This window comes from Rhinolophus ferrumequinum, chromosome 16 (assembly GCF_004115265.2).
Source record: "Rhinolophus ferrumequinum isolate MPI-CBG mRhiFer1 chromosome 16, mRhiFer1_v1.p, whole genome shotgun sequence".
Lineage (NCBI taxonomy): Eukaryota > Metazoa > Chordata > Mammalia > Chiroptera > Rhinolophidae > Rhinolophus > Rhinolophus ferrumequinum.
In genome coordinates, this window is record NC_046299.1 from 43476837 (window position 1) to 43494871 (window position 18035).

The following is an 18035-nucleotide window of genomic DNA, read 5'->3' on the forward strand; positions in this document are numbered from 1 at the left end:
ACTCTTAGAAATCCCAGGGGTAAAATGTGATTGGGTTCAGGTATACTGGAGTGTTAAAAGAGTACTGAGAATATATTTGGCTTGTCCCGTTCTGTCAGTTCTGTAGGGTGGTGGGTTAAGCTGATAGAAATACTTTTTGGTTGATTTAAACCAGATGCTCTGACTATTTTTGTCTTGTTTGCAGGCGCAGCAGCACTGCAAAAGGCAATACTGCCCCCCTCGGCCGTCCGCCAACTGCAGGCGCAGGAGTCTTGTCTCCTTCACCAGCTACCTCGGCCATAAAAACCTTTTAAGTCCCCATTATTATTCCAGGCACATTCCAAGGGGGTTGAGTCACAGGGTTCACTGGGCTTTTCTCCCGCCCCGAACTGCCTGTATCGGATGGAATATGACCTCCAACTTCAAAAAAGGAATCCATAACCGGTCAAAGAGCGCTTTAGGGCAAGCCCCAAATGCAACCCTACTGTAACTTCTCCCCAAACACCTGGGGTTTGCTGGCTGCACACATGGAGTCCCATGGACTAGGGACGCATGGTCAAAACATAAGGTTTTTCTGTGGGCAGTTCTGTAGAGCTGCTCTATTTTCCCTGATGGTTTGAGAACCTCCGAGGGCTGTTCGGCAGTGGGGTGGGGTCTGGGTTGAAAACTTTTCGTTCTGGAGTGCTGAGAGCCCAAAGCCAGGCGCCTAGGAGGTTGATGTTCGGCCGGCTTTTAAGTCAGCTCAGAGGGAAAACTCCCAGCCCCTCCCACGCGTCCGCTCAGAGCCGCCGTCCGCCAGGCCTACGGGGGGAAAGCGCGCACATCTGGCCGCCCAGGAGCCAGCCACATCTGGAACTCTAACCCCCGCACCCAGATGTTCTAGGGGTGGGGGGGTACAAGAACTCGAAGGGCGGGGCTACCGCGGCTGCCACTCCTCCCTGCAGCCAGACAGCAGGGGTCCAGACTGGGGAGACGCCCCGGGGGCTTGAGATGGACCAGCGAAGGGTGGGGGAAGAGTTGGGTTTGGGGGTGCTGGGGCCGCGGTCAGGGGACTAGAGACAATGTGTTGGGATGGTAGAGGAAGGCTAGAGACGCGCGGGAGGTGCGGTGCCGGGATGGGGGGGAGGAGGCGCTGGGTGCAGGGTGCTGGGGCTTTGCCAGTGCCTCGCCCCGCCCCGTCACTGGATCCGCCCCACTGAGTGGGATTTTACAACCGAGTCCCCAGGAGGTGGTGAAGGGGAGGAGGGACAGGCGGGCAAGTTTCCTGGGGTGGGGAGGTGGGGAGGCCCGCTGACGGTGCGGGGGTTTGAGCGCGGAACTCCCCGTCTGCCCTCGGCTCCTGCGCTAAAGGAGTACTTTCCCGGGACTGCGAAGGGCGTGATCCCCGACGAGGAGAGGCCAGACGGCAAGTCTCGCTCCTCTTCCTCTCTCCCCGCACCCAGTCCTTAACCGGGAGAGGGAGGAGCAACATATGACCTCTAGACTTTCTCCAAAACCTAAGCTTGTCGGAGAAGCCTGCGTCGGGCCGGGAGGCTGGCACGCCCCTCCGACATTTGCACGTAGGAGTTTGACGTCTCGCTAAGCAACAGTGTTTGCCAAGGAGTCAGGGCTGTTTCCAAGAGCCTGCGTCTATTGGATGCTCCGATCAGAACAAATAGTTTACATTCGATTTGTTTAATCAAGACGAGGGCAGACGGTGTTCATATTTAAAAGTTGTCCTTCATCCAAGATGTCCTTAGATTTTCATTTAAGAGTGTCAACACCCTGCATCATTGCACAAATGTTTTGTGACAATTTAGAGAACGGGGGGGAGGGAGGAATATCTTTAAAGAAAAAAAAATTACAACCGATAGGAAAATGTTAAAAGATGTTGGCTCTTTTTCATCTGACAGCCCCAGTCATCACATATTCTCCGCCAAAATAAAATAAGCAACCCTACTCACAGCTTTCTTCAACTTATCAGAAATCTCCCCCGTAGAGGCCAAGTGCACGAATGGGCTCTGATCCCACCTTAGTCACCAGCTGAAGCTGAATAATCTTTAGTGTTTCCTCTCCCAAGGACTGCGGATCTTCATTGAGAACAATCAAAAGAATACAGGGTTTTAAATGCTCAGGATACAGTGTTCAAATAATACTGCTTACTCTTCTATCGCTTACTTCTGTGATCTTGTGGCAAGTTACTCTACTTCTTGGTGCCTGGTGCTTCAGTTTCACCATTTAAAAATGTAACTTTACCTATAGCATGTGAGTTTGTGTGTGTGTGTGTGTGGGGGGGGTGGGGACAGAATCCCAGAGAGCAGTTTCCAGGCTCTTGGCCTCACGTGGAAAGGTGCTGGCTCCATTAGTGGATGGCCGTCAGCTGTGACTGATTGGCCATCAGCTGTAACCAGTTAGCCAATTAACCACTGATATAACCTGCCCATGACTGCGGATTGCACATCGTGTGGCTACTACTTCCTGTGTGCATCTCGCCTGGCCGCCAGCGATCTGGGGTGCAGGAAGACCCTTTGTTGGGGTACTGGTTGATGTTTGCTCCCTGTGTCTCCAACCCAGCAGCCAGCAAGAATATAGTGGTATGACTCCCCTATCTATGGCTTCGTGGGTGTTCCTTTTTGGCCTCACCATATCCTGCGTTCTTAGGTGGGGAGCAGGAGCTGAGACCCCCACATGACACCCCACATGATTGTGTGTGTGTGTGTGTGTAAGGATTAAGGACTAATGGGATAGTGCAAATTAAGTGCTTATACAAAGCCAGTAGCATAGCAGAAAGTTGATAATTATTATTACTATTAATAAGAGTGGGCTCTGTTTGTCAAAATGAAAGTTGTGGACATGGGAAGCTGGAATAGAGCCTCCAGAGTTCACCCTTTTAAAAGTATGTTTTTACATCTGTTGGACAAGTAAAACCTGCAACCATCTGGTCACATCTCCAAATCCATACCCTTGTAGAGTTTTCAGTTGAATTAGAAGAAATTGGATGAAATGATAATGATGCATAGGCTTTCCTCATAATGTGACTTTTTAATATACGAGGCCCCACAATTAAGTTCGCGAACTTGTCCTATAAAAAGTGCTACATACCTCATTGCTGAATATCACTACGGTCACCTTCGAAGTACTCCCCTTGGGAAGCTAAGCACCGATGCCAGCGCCTAGTCCACCCTTCAGAGCAGTTTTGCAACTCTTTTTCTGGAATGGCCATCAGAGCTGTCATCGTATTACCCCTGATGTCCTGAATATCATCAAAATATCTTCCTTTCAATACTTCCTTTATCTTTGGGTAAAGAAAGAAGTAATTGGGGGCCAGATCAGGTGAGTAGGGAGGGTGTTCCAATACAATTATCTGTTTACTGGCTGAAAACTCCCTCACAGACAGTGCCGTGTGAGCTGGTGCATTGTAGTGATGTAAGAGCCACAAATTGTTGGTGAAAAGTTCAGGTCGTCTAACTTGTTCACTCAGCCTTTTCAGAACTTCCAAAAAGTAAACTTGGTTAACTTTTTGTCCAGTTGGTACAAATTCATAATGAATAATCTTTATGATATGAAAAAAGTTTAGCAACATCGTTGCAACAAGTTCGCGAACCTAATTATCAGATTTTGTATGTATATAAGAGAAGATTGCTCTTCTTTGAGAAAATTTCACTAGAGTGATGATAAGGTATCAACAAATGTGTGCAAAAACATTTTCTTTACCTCCTCTTCATTTTTCTGCACATCTCCTTTTTCCTTTGCTAATTATAGAGGAAACTGATTATGGCAGTCTCTGTATCAAATGAAAATATGGGAACTTAGAAATATTTTAGATGCACATAAAATGAAATTCTGAAAAAGTCAAGGCTATTCTGTGCACCGGACAGCTGCTGGAACTTACTGTAAGTCTTAAATTCTCTAGGCTCAGTTTCATTCATTTTAAAGCCAAAGGGTTAGCCTACTTTTCCTTCCTGCACTGACATTTTTTGGTTTGTAATGGTTGCTGTGTCCAGGTGGTATTTCCTGTATATACCAACCTCCACCCCTCCCCACCCCCACTTCAGGGTAAGAAAGGGACTTCAGGCTTGGGAATGATCATTAGGTGATGAGGCTGACGCAAGAACTCAGACCAGTAGTGAACTACAGTTGAGCCCTGAACAACGCGGGAGGTCGGGGAGTAGTGGCATGGACCTCTCCCCCCAGGTAGAAAATCTGCACAGAGCTTTTGATTCTGAAGTTGGCCTTCGCATATGCAGAGTCAACCAACCACATATGGAAAACAGTATTTTCCATCCCTGGGTGGGAATCCACTGCTGGGAATGTGAAAATACTGTTTCCATCTGTGGTTGGTTGCATCACAGATATGAAACCCACTGAGAGGAAGGGCCGACTATATTTATTTTAAAAACTCCGCATGTAAGTGGACCAGCGCTGTTCAAAACATGCTATTCACAGGCCAACAGTATAAAGCAAGGTCAAAATACTTAAAACCAGGTAAATGCTAATATTTATTTCTATGCATACAGTGTATATATTCATATCATATATTTTGGTGTATGTACCTTAAATATGAGGTACATTTGTATTTATATCTAGTATATCCACAGTATAGATTCTATATACACATAGATCCCTTCTTTAGTAAGTTTTTCCATCACCTGCAAAAAAGGTAGAATTTTCTTCCTCTGGGCATGATTGCTCTGACTTTTCAGCAGAAGAAGGGACTGGAACCAAAGATGTCCATGATTCAGACGGATAAGAGAAGTGTGCCCTCTTGTGGGCCTCCTGTCATGCTAACAGGAAAGTCCCCCAAGAGAGGAGGAGGAAGATGGTGGCCCTTGTGGTCAGGGCCCTAATCCCCTTTTACCTCCAAATGCCTCCCCTGTAATCTCCCTTCATCATCTCTAAGGAATATTTTCCAAATAATAATGCAGCTCCAACCCCCATCCCATCACCCAAGATTCCTCTCCACATTCCATGTCCAATCTATCAGCTACTCCTGTCACCTCTAATATAGAGATGTGGATATGAATATGGATATAGATATGTCACAAAGCCCACTCCCTCTTACTACCATCTACACTAGCAACTAGCCCCAAGCATCACCATTTCTTGGCAACTGCGGTAGCCTCCTAATTATTCTTCTTGCTTCCACTCCTTCACCCTGCATTTCATTCTCTACACAGCAGCCAAATCAATCCTTTTCAAATATAAATGAAATGTGCTCACTCTCCTGTTTGAAGTCCTAGTAGTCTTCCTTCAACACTTGCAATAAAACCCACACTCCTAACTGTGACCCATATGATTTGACTCTTGTCTAATTCTCTCAGCTCATCCTTTGTCACTTTTTCACTTTCTTCGTTGCTCATTCCTCTCCAGTCACACCAGCCTTCTCAGTGTTCAAAAAAATGTCAAATAGACTCCTTATTCAGGGTCCTTGCCTTTGCTGTTTGCCCTGCCTTCAACCCTCAGATCTTTGCGTGGCTTTCCCTTAATTCATTCAGGTCTCTGCCCAAATGTCACCTCAGAAAGGACCCCTGATCATCTCGTCTAATAATACAGATGCAACATAGCCATAAATATTCTCTAACCAATCACCCTGGTTTATTATCACATCTCTTATCAAATCTCTTAAAATTTTACCTATTTACTTGATTGTTATTTGCCTCACCTCTAGAATGTATGTATGCTATGTGGGGGTAGGGACTTGGCCAATCTTATTCAACAAAACATCTCCAGTCTAAAACAGTGCTTGTCTTATAAAAAGCACATACTAAATAATTGTTGAATGAATGAATAAAAAGAGTCCCTATCTGGAACAGCAGTGGGGAAAGAAGGTATCCCTCAGTGTGAGCTCAAGAAAATTTCATGCTTTCCCCAATCTCATGACTTTATTCCTGATTGGCTTCTGCTCCAAGATGGATTCTGACGACTGGAATCAAGTGTAGTCCTACACGCATATAAATATGTGACTCAACTATATTCACTTAATGGGGGGTTAGGGGGAGTCAGAGATAACAATGTAAATAGTGAGGGTAATTCTGTGTACTGTTTTACTCAGCAAGTGTTTATACTGAAATAAACATGAGATGGGAGAGATGAATCTGCTCTCTTCTATGCTACGGTCAGTTCCTCTATGCTCTTCATATTATGATCAATGTGCCACGGTGGGTGTTTAAAGATGCTGATTATCTGAACAGTATGGCCCTCAAATGCAAGGCAGTTGGGAAATGAGTTTGAATCCTGAATACTCCATACTAGTGTGTGACATTGGGCAAGTTACTTACCCTTTTGGTACCTTAGTTTCCTCTTCTGTGAAAGGGGCCAATAATAGTGCCTTCTGAATAGGATTGTTATAAGGATTAAATAAATAATATTTGTAAAGATCTTAAAGCAGAGTCTGACATATAGTAAGTTATGTGTGAGTATTTTGTAAGAATACATATTTAAAATGTTTAACTGTATTTGATGTTCCCCTTTGTCAATGACTTTATAACAAGATACGGCTTCATTGTGATTAGCACTGGAGTTTTCCTTGTGGTTTTAGACCAGTAATTTTAGTTTTAACACTAAGCACAATAATTATTTTACAGCCATTTCTACTCTAGCATTTATGCTTAGCCATAAATTCCATTTAGGCCAAAGTATGCCTAACTTTGCAAAAAAGAAATTGTACCTTCAGGGGATCACCCACTTTATTGCAGTTGAACAAAAGATGTTCCTTACTTTTAGTTCTGTAAGTTTTTCTTGGCCAGCTTTTCTATAACATAATATTGTTATTTGGTAGTTGAGTGTCAGTCAGCTCTATAGAAAAATAAATATCAGTGCTTTCCCTAAACCTGTGCCAAATCATCCCTGAACCAGGGGAATTCAGCCAGATAATCTCTAAAACGCTCTTTAACTCTCTTTTCTATTGTTTTCATGAAAACAAAAATAGTTTCAGGACTTAGCACTGTTAACTGTGCCTGGTTGCTCTGTGAATCATGGACAATTGAGATGGTTTGAACTTCACTGTATTGTTTGGAACAGACTAGGTTCATGTCAAATTCAACAAGAATAAAATCTGTTTTTAACTGCAGACAGTCTGTCAGACCCCTTCTAAGCTCAACATTTCACCACTCTTTCCAGGGCCTTGATCGCTCATTCATATAAATCTGATCAAGCCTCTTAAGAAAGAACTGGAAATATCCCCTGCTGTGTGTTAACATCTCCTTGAGATTATTCTATATATGATACATTAATAAACATACCTCCTGCAGTCTTTACCTTATTTATGGTACCATCATGCATGCATGCATTCATTCATTCAGTAAATATTGACCGGGGTCTTAATATGTGCTAGAATTGTGCTAGTACTGGCCATTTGGTTGTCTGAGTTATAAACCTAGGAGTCATCTTATATACACCCCTGTCTCTTGCTCCTCACATAGGTCAGCCACCAAATTGGTGGCAATACTACCTTCTAAATATCCCTTGAATTTTTGTCCTCCTCTCCACTTATTCCCCTGTCTTACTATGTTAGTAGAAGTCGGCTAAGCCCCACTACTGTAGAAAGCAGAGCATGAAGCACTCTATTTAGTAGGAGTCAGCCCAGAATGGTGAGAGTGAGGAGAAAAAGGGAATGAGGCAAGGGAAGATGTGACTCAGTGAGATGTGTTGTGTTACCACACTGGTACTGTTGTGCAATGATGCAAACAAATCACTCATCAGGCATGGGATTTCTCTGGAAGGGTTAAAGGAGGAACTACACCTCAGACTAGTCCACAACAGAGAGAAATGGGGAGAAATGTATCTGCTGACATCTCTTTCGGCTCCACTTGCTATTGGTGAAAGTTTACCTCACAGATCACGAAATGACCCCAAACTTCTGGGTCATACAGGTCTCAGGAAGGCAGATCCCATGCCCAAAGTGTGGTACTTCCTACAACTTCAAAACTAGAACAGCAATTTGGCACAGGTGAATCTCTGACCTAAATAGAGGAGGAGGAGGAGACAGTCAGGGGATCCGAGAAGGTACACAAAGTTTGTCTCTCAGTATAAATAAAGGCTTCATAATTTTTCCTTTAGATTCTTATAACTGCCTGCTAAGTGGACTTTGTACCACTCATTCCCTTCTAATCCATTCTTCACACTGTACCCAAAGTGACCTTTCATGCTCAAATCTTTCACTAGCTCTCCTTAAAGTATAATAAGATCACAGCCTTATACCGTGGCAATGTCAGGCTCCGCGGTCTCCCTTTGCCTGCCTTTCAGTCTTCTTACTAAAGGGCATTTTTGCATATAGAATCAGATGGTCATGCCTCTCAAGCTCTTTGTTAGCATTTACTGGGTTTTTTCTGACTCAAAATTTAGTACACTCATTATATAAAATTTGGAAAATACGAAAATATAGGAAAGGAAATAAAAATCAATTTACCTTGAGGAGAAAACTCCTGTTAACAGTTTAGAGTATATTCTAGCCATATTTTTCATGAATATATATGCATTTTTTAAATCTCAGAGGCATATATTAAATAAAAATTATACTTAAGGAATTACTGCATTGAAGTTTATATTTACCCAAAAGTACACATCAAGACCACCCATGTGGTTCAATTTGATAACATGCACTTCACTATAATTTTTCATTTCTTTGCTTTATTTCCTTAAATGTTACTTAAATATGCATTGAAAATGTATATTTACATTTCAGAAATATAGCACATGTAAAAAGCCCTCTGTAAACAGAACCCCTCCTCAATGTATTTTCTTGCTTTGTTTTAAATAAAATAGTTTAATAATAAATAACAATAGAAACTGTAAAAATCATAAGTGCAACTATTAACTTTTGTTTTATTATATTGAGAGAGGTAATTTAAGACAATTATAATAAGCTGCTTTCCACATCATGGCCTAAAACTAGATGTAAAATTTGCCCTATATACAAACAATTATTTTAGGATTCTATAAATACCAATGTAATATTTTTACACTTTTTATTTTCAATACATTGACATATTAGAATCACAAATTACTGTTTTCTTCTTGCTCTGCCAAGTATGGACTTTCCATAGTAATGGATAAAATTGTGTATTAAAAAAAAAATCACATGGGCAAGATTTTGAAAACAATAGCAGAGAAAGTGATCTTTAAAAATAAAGCTACTAAGTAGTGAATGCTTACATAATCATCTAAATTTTAAAAGTCAAAAATTCAAGAAACATTGAAATCAAATTAAATCCATATATGTATTATGAAAACCTTAGTATTGAGATCTTATTAGAGGCAGAATCTATACCATCCTAACTTTTCCAAAAATTATTTTGAACCACCACTTAAGTTAGATAAAACTTTTAGGGTACAAATAGCATCATACAGAAATGATCTTAGGAAGGCATAGTTATAATTCTGGATATTGAGGCATTTAACTAATCAGTCTTTAGTGACTGGAAGTCCTTATTCCTTGAGAATATTTACAAATATTTACAAATGAAAGACATCTTTTGTCTAATGATTTATTAAAGAACCACTAATGGTTCATTAGATAAGCAATTAAATTATTTTACTTAATATGATTTAAAAATATCTGCATGTTGTCCATGTTTCATTTTATACATTACATTATTCTCTTAGGCTTTCAATTAAAGGGTATAAATCATGGAAAGCAATGCATAACATTTTCAACTCATATTCTAATTCTATTTAAATGATTCAAACTGAACATAAGTCATTATTTTCAATATCTAAATTTTTAAAAGTTTATTTTTTAAAAACAAAACAATCTGATTCACATTAACCACCAGCTTAATTTATACTTAAGAAGCTTAGGGATTTTTAGTTCCAAAAGCATATTAAAATTTTTTTCCCATGCTCTTATAAAAAATGAGGTTCTGATGTCCATACAGAATCTAAGTCAGCATTTACAAAGGCTATCTGAAATTCTATCAACTTTCAGCCCAGTGTAAAGTAAAACTATAGTTATACATGAACCATTTAAACTTAAAGCTTGCAATGGAAATGTCAACAAGTCATAACTTCTATATCACTAATGATGGATTCTACTAAACTTCCCATACGATACAACAGAAGGCAAAATTTAGTAGACAAAGTTTCAAGAAAACTAAAGCTATTAGAGCTATAAATAAGGAACACATTGTCTACTAGAACATAGCAAGGCCAAAGCATTAATGCTGTTGAAAGTGAATAGGATTTGAAATAAACATCTCTGAAACGTAGAACGTAAGAAGACCACAAACCAAAACATGTTTCTTTATACTTATTTATAAATCTATGTTTCTAATAATTATTTTTTAAAAGGAAAACATTTGTTTTTACACTGCAGTAGGCAGGGATTTTTTTTTCTGCTTTCCTGACTACTGTGCAATTTTCAAACCCTCTTACAGACTGGCATTATCTCATCAAGATTTCTCCCTGAAGTTAGCTTGTCATATTTTCTGTAGGCTTTCACGCTTTGATGGTCTTGCAGAGTTCTTTCCTCCTTATCCCGCATCGGGGCTTCTGCCAGCCTGCCTCCATCGTCGGTGTCCTGTCCTCCCCTGGCTGGAGCAGGGGGAGGGTATGCTTGAAATTGCCTGTTTTCTACCAGTCACCTGCAGTGCTTTGGGAACTGGGCTCCTTCTGCCAATGTGAGGCCATAGCTTCTAGGCCATACGGTGCTCATGTAGTTTCTCCTATCCTGCAGCTTCCTTTTGCTTATTTCCAAAAAAGACAGCCACTATCCAGAAGGTTCTCAGTCTCACTTGAACTTATCTGGATGTTTCTATCACCTCCCCACACAGACTCTACCCCAAGATGGGTAAAGTGTGGACACCAGCATCCAATCTCCTTTCCCTTATCTCTTCTTTCACCTCTTTTTTCTCCTCCCCAAACTGAAACTTTCCCTCAACTTTCTCTTTTTGGCTAGAAGGCACTGCTCTTACATCATATCCTACTGTGCAAGGTGACATTTGACCTTTCTCTTCCCTGGGTCCATAGTGGTAGAATGGCTGCAGAAGAACACAATTTATGGAAGGAATAAAAAAAAAATCAGTTCAGTTAATTTTCTTATCTGTTATCTCACTATTATCATGTTACAATGTGATGGTTGAGTTCCCAGAAAACAGACCCTGAGATGGAAATTTGCACATAAGACGTTTCTGGGGGATACTGCTCTCAGGAGAAGCATCTGTGAAGAAGTGAAGGAAACAAGATGGGGTAGGGAGATGTTTTAACTGTGCTGCATTATAACAGAGGGCTCAACCAATCTTATAAGGAGTTCTGGAGTTAGGATTGCCCTTCATATTTTTCCCAGATTGAAGCAAGAGGGCCTGTCCTTCACAGCGCTGAATTCCCAGACAATGGATATGAGCTGCTTCCTGGGAAAGGGGCATGACCTTGGATAAGGCAGCTGCTTTCAGCTGCATGCAATTCTCTGGAGGGACTAAGATGAGAACTGTTACCCGACAAACCCCAGGCAGTTGGCGAACGAGTGCAACAGTCCTGAAGAGAGAACTTGCGGTGCATCACAGCACCCTGCATTTCACCAAAAGAGAACTTGCTTCTTGCCTGTTATCGATATTTTATGCCTGGGATCCTGGGACGCAGGGAGAGTATCTAGATCAAGTTCCCAGAATAAATAAGTGACTTACAGACTTTATTTCATGTGGCCTATAAAATAACTCTGTCAAATATTTCATTTCCTTTCTCTCTCTCTCTGTCTCTCTCTGTCTCTCTCTGTCTCTCTCTGTCTCTCTCTCTGTCTCTCTCTGTCTCTGTCTCTCTCTTTCTCTGTCTCTCTCTGTCTCTCTCTCTCTCTCTCTCTCTCTCTCTCTCTCTCTCTCTCTCTCTCTCTCTAAAGGAGTTTTAGGACTGGAGGAGACTTCGGAAAACAGTCCTAACCACTCATTTCTCAGAGAGGTAAAGTGACTTGGTAAATTGTTCAAGGGAATGAGGCTGATGAATAATCTCTCTGGGTCTCAGTTTTTTTATCTGTTAAGTGATATGAGCTGCCCACCTACAGGGTGGTTTTAAGATTCAAATAATATAATGGATGCAAAATAAACTTGAAAGTGCTTAAAATGGTACAGGATTGTCAGTGTTTAGCCATTAGACACTACATTGTGGGTAAGAAGGGCCTCCCATCTGTTAACAAAGGCAGGGTCAGGCTAGTACAGCAGAGTGTAAAATTTTAAGCTTGGGGGACTTGCACAGAAAGTGAGTTTATAATTTAAGAAATTCTATTAGTTCAGATTCATGTTAAAGGTGGACAAATTTCCAGAAAAAAAACAAACAACACTTTCTGTCAGGTTTTAATTAGAAGTTGCATTGTAGGAGGTATTTGCTGTGGATAGTTCTGACTGAGACCAGAATTCAAAATCACATAACTTCCTATTCTCAGGTAAATAAAATAGCCCAGTTCAGTCTGCTTTGGTGTACAGGAAACACCAAAGTTCCTTCCTCTGAACTTTGGAACTATTTATGACATAAAAACAAAAGATCCAAAATATTTTTATGCTTTCTTTTGTTATGCAGGCTGAGTTCCTAAAACACCACAATATAACAAATTTAGGTTATTTGGCTTCTTTGTCCCCCAATAATTACAACTTTTATTGAATCAGCTCCTTAGCATGGAGCTTGGAATTTAAGAGAGTCTGTAAGTTGATTGTTTGGCCATTTCTCTCTCTTCTGGAAAACTCACAGGTAAATTTATTTTCCATGAATTTTTTTCCCTTTTTTATTTCTAAAATTTATTTATTAGCTTCAGGTATACAAAACAACATAGTGATTAGACATCTATATATCTCACAAAGTGATAACCCCAATATGTCTATTACCCATTTGAAACTGCACATAGTTATTACAATATTATTGACTACATTCCCCATGCTGCATTACACATCCCTATTTTCTAAATTATAGTTGACGTTCAATATTATTTTATTATTAGTTTCAGAAGTATAGCATAGTGGTGAGACATTTATATAACTTATGAAGTGATCCCCTTGATAAGTCTAGTACCCATCTGACATTACACATAGTTCTAACAATATTATTGACTATATTCCCCATACTGTACTTTACATCCCCATGACTCTTTTGTAACTACCAATTTGAACTTATTAATCCCTTCACTTTTCTCACCCAGCCCTTCCAACCCCCTCCCATCTAGTAACTATCAGTTTGTTCTCTGTACGTATGAGTCTGTTTCTGTTTTGTTTGTTTGTTATTTTGTTCTTTAGATTCCACATATAAGTGAGATCATATGGTATTTTTCTTTCTCAGTATGACTGATTTCACTTAGCATACTACCCTGTAGATCTATCCGTGTTGTCGCAAATGGTAAGATTTCATTCTCTTTTATTCGTTCTCTAATATTCCATTGTATATATGTACCACCTCTTCCAATTGTCTATTGATGGGCACCTAGGTTGATTCCATATCTTGGCTATTGTAAATAACACTGCAGTGAGCATAGGGGTACATAGCGCATTGGTCAGACATCTACAGAGTCTATGACATGATCCCTCTGATAAGTCCAGTCCCTATCTGGCACCTTACATATCTTTACAACATTGTTGATTATATTCCCCATACTGTATTAACTACCAATTTGTATTTTTTAATGCCTTCACCTTCTTCACCCTGCCCCCAACCCCATTCCCATCTATCAGTCTAATAGGTCTAGTACCTATCTGGCACCATACTTAGTTATTGCAATATTACTATGTATATTCCTTATGCTATATCCTACATTCCCATTACTACTGTATAACAACCAATTTGTACTTCTTGATTCCTTCTCCTTTCACCCATCTTTAAGCTCCCTCCTATCTTAAATAAGGCCCTCTACGATTCCTTGTAATACTGGTTTGGTGGTGATGAACACCTTCAGCTTTTTCTTGTCTGGGAAGCTCCTTCTTTGTCCTTGAATTCTAAATGACAGATGTGCTGGGTAGAACAATCTTTGTTGTATGTTGTTGCTTTTCATCACTTGGAATATTTCCTGCCATTGCCTTCTTGTCTGCAAAGTTTCTGTTGAGAAATCAGCTGACAGTCTTATGGGGGCTCCCTTGTAGGCACCGGTAACTAACTGCTTTTCTCTTGCTGCTTTTAAGATTCTCTCTTTGTATTTAACTTTTTGGCATTTTAATTATGATGTGTCTTGGTGTTGGCCTCTTTGGGTTCATCTTGTTTGGGACTCTCTGTTTTTCCTGAGCTTGAATGTCTATTCCTTCACCAGGCTAGGGAAGTTTTCTGTCATTATTTCTTCAAATAGGTTTTCAATTCCTTACTCTCGCTCTTCTCCTTCTGGTATCCCTATATTGTGAATGTTGGTAAGCTTGACATTGTCCCGCAGGCCCTTAAACTCTCCTCAAATTTTTGGATTCTTTTTTCTTTTTGCTGTTCGGGTTGGGTGTTTTCTACTACCTTATCTTCTACATCTCTGGTTGGATCCTCTGCTTCATCTAATCTACTGTTGATTCCCTGTAATATATTCTTCATTTCCATTATTGTATCCTTTATTTCTGACTCGTTCTTTTTTACGGTTTTCATCTCCATTTTTATGCATCCTATCTCTCTGTTGAAGTTCTCCCTGAGATCATTGAGCATTCTTATAACCAGTGTTTGGAAATCTGCATCAGATAGATTACTTATCTCTGTTTTGCTTAGTTCTTTTTCTGGAGCTTTGTTCTGTTCTTTTATTTGGGACATGTTTCTTTGTCTCCCCATTTTGGCTGCCTCCTTGTGTCTGTTTCTATGTATTAGGTAGAGCTGCTATGTCTTCCAGTCTTAGTAGAATGTCCTTATGTAGTAGGTGTGCTGTGGGGTTCAGTGGCGCAGTCTTTCTGGTTACCTGAGCCACGGGCTCCAGGTGTGTCCCTTGTGTGGGTTGTGTGTGCCTTCCTCTTATAGTTGAGCCTTGGTTGATAACATCAATGTGCTCACTGGTTGTGAGTACTGGCCTTGACTACAGTGGAAGAGTTATTGTGCTGTGGCTGACCCTACGGAGCAGGATCTGTCTCAGCAGGACTCTGGTGTCTGCCCAATCTGCCCCTTGGGTGTGTTGTTCTTGGAGGTCGCTGGGTGATGCTCCAGCTGGTTTTGAAGTTGGCCACTGGGGGTGCCAGCCCTAGTACCACTTTGGAGGGGATCTGCTGTAGGTCACGTTCAGCCACAGGTACCCCACCTGAGGCTACCCAGGAGGAGCCAGAAAGAAATCCACAGATGGCTGCCACCTGTGCTGTGCTTGGAAGGGCCTTGAGAGGCCAGGCCATGAACCAAGGCCAGCTGCCACTAGTGCTGGCTTAGGGCTGCTCAGCCAGAGGTACAGAACACGCTTAAGCCAGATGCTGCTTGTCTGGGTTCCGCGAACATTTGGGAGTCTATAGCTTGAGCCAGGGCAAGCGGTCTGCATGAAAAAGCCACTGAAAGCAGCCTGGGTGTGCGTGAAAGTCGGACGGGGCCAGGTCTCTAATCATCAGGGCACGGCGAACAAACTGGGGAGACTCAGATATGGCAGCTGCCTGTGTTAGGGTGTGTGCCAGGAAAGCGGAAGTCTCAACAAAGAAAGAGTGGCCTCCGCCAGCTCCCCCATCCAGGAGAAAGCCACTTCTCCAGCCCCCATCCCAAGCCAGATAACTCAATTCCCCAACATTTGTTCCTGCCGCCTTTTCAGCTGCTGCCCCAGTGCTGGAGCTCAGAGCAAGTGATTTCGTTGGTGGGTAAGTCTGTGTGCAGTCCCTTTAAGAGGAGTGCCTGTGAGTGCAGACACCTCGGTCTCACTCAGTCACAATCTCTGCTGGTTTTCACAACCAGAAATTATGGGGACTTCTTTCCCCAGCACTGGAACCCTGGGTTGGGGTGGGGCTGGTATATCTCACTCCTTTAGGGGATTGAGGGACCCCTACAGCCTAAATAGCCCTCCTGATCTTTAATGGTCACAAGTGGGTGTGGGACCAGCCTGTTTCATGTCTCTGACCTTCCTACCAGTCTGGAGGTGGCTTCTTCTGCACATCCTTAGTTGAAAGGCTTCAGTTCATCTTGATTTTAGTGGATTCTCAATAATGATTGTTTTGTAGATTAGTTGTAATTATTTTATTTTATTTTATTGGGGAATATTGGGGGACAGTGTGTTTCCCCAGGGTCCATCAGCTCCAAGTCATTGTCCTTCAATCTAGTTGTGGAAGATGCAAGTCAGCTCCAAGTCCAGTCGCCGTTTTTAATCTTTAGTTGCAGGGGGCACAGCCCACCATCCCATGTGGGAATTGAACCGGCAACCTTGTTGTTGAGAGCTTGCGCTCTAACCAACTGAGCCATCCAGCTGCCCCTCTGGCAGCTCAGCAGCAGTTCGCTGTCTTCAGTCTAGTTGTGGAGGGCGCAGCTCACTGGCCCATGTGGGAATTGAACTGGCAACCCCGATGTTCAGAGTTCGCGCTCCAATCAACTGAGCCACCCGGCTGCCCCAATTAGTTGTGATTTTGATGTGATTGTGAGAGAAGGTAAATATAGCATCTACCTACTGCACCATCTTGGTTGTCCTTCTCTGTTAATTTCTTAATGATAACCATTATGACAGGTAAGAGGCAATATCTTATTGTGGTTTTAATTTCCATTTCCCTGATTAGTGATGTTGAACATCTTTTCATATGCCTGTTGGCTATCTGTATATCCTCTTTGGAGAAACATCTTTTCAGGTCCTCTGCCCATTATTTTGCATGTTTTTAACATCACAAAATGGAAAGTTCTAGTCATAAGGTGGTTCATAACAACAATGAAGCTAGCTTTTTAAACAACAAAATGGATGTTATCTATTGCTTCATAACAAATCACCCCAAAACTAAAAATAGTAAGAGTCATGTGTTATCTTTCACAGTTTCTCTGAGTCAGGAATTCTAGAGCATTTTAGACAGAGATCCTCTCTTCACCTTCCTCCAGAGGAAGAGAAATGCCATGATAGCTAAGAGACTTTCAATATGGAAAATCCAAACCTTCCAAAGACATTTACACATCACTCAGAGCCTTGATTGGAGAATGTTGAGTGGTCCATCTGGTTGTCTTCTCCACCCTCTGAAACCAGGCTGATCAACCCTCAGAATTCCAAGCCAGTTGTTAAAGTCATTGTGTGATATGAAAGCAAGTGGGTACAACCAACAATAGGAAATACAACTGTGGTGTCTATACTTCAAGCACTCATGTGTGAGAAACTCTTCTCTCCTACCTGATATCTCACCTCTGCCGGAGCAATCATGCCATGGGTACATCTTCTGTCAAAGAATTTGAGTGGGTGCTGAGAAGGCTATATGACAAAAATAACTCACTCCCCAGCACCAAATTCCAACTCTAATCTCCAGTTAGATGGCTAATAGGCATCTTAAATATGGCATGCCTAAAACAGAACTCAGTTTCCACCCCTCTAATACTCAAAGCCTGTTCCTCTTAATCTTAATAAATATTACCCACCACCACCACCCACTCAGAAGCTCAGGCAAATGACTTAATGAATGTCCTTGATTCCTCCTTTTTTTCAACCCCTAAATCTTATTCACCAGTACATTTTATTAACTCTCTTCTAAAATCTATCCCAAATTCTTCTACTCTTTTTCATTTTACCACCATTATCACCACCATTACCACCAAAACCCTAAACTAATTCACCACCATCTCTACTTGAACGAAGCAAGAGTCGTCTAACTGGGGATCTCATTTTCACTTTTGGAGTTCTTTCCTTTCTATTTTCCACTCAACAATTAGTATGGTACCTTAGGAAACCAACAGACAGCACCATATGACTGAGCACCTGAGGTATGAACATCAGAGTCTGCCTCCTTTCCAGTTTTAACCAAACAGCCTTAAACAAAGTGCCACCAATATCTTCATCATCTTTTTTCTTGTACCCTCAATTAGACTTGGAAATGGGCCTGTAGACACATTCTATTTAGTTAAGATCACTGTAATGCAAATCTGTGAGCTTAGAAAATTGAAGTAGATTTAATAATAGTTTGCACATTCCAATATTAATCATAATTTTTTGTTACACTACAGTTAACATTATGTGGTGAGAAGACATGCATGGATATATTTCACAGGCCATCAATCTTTTAAACAAA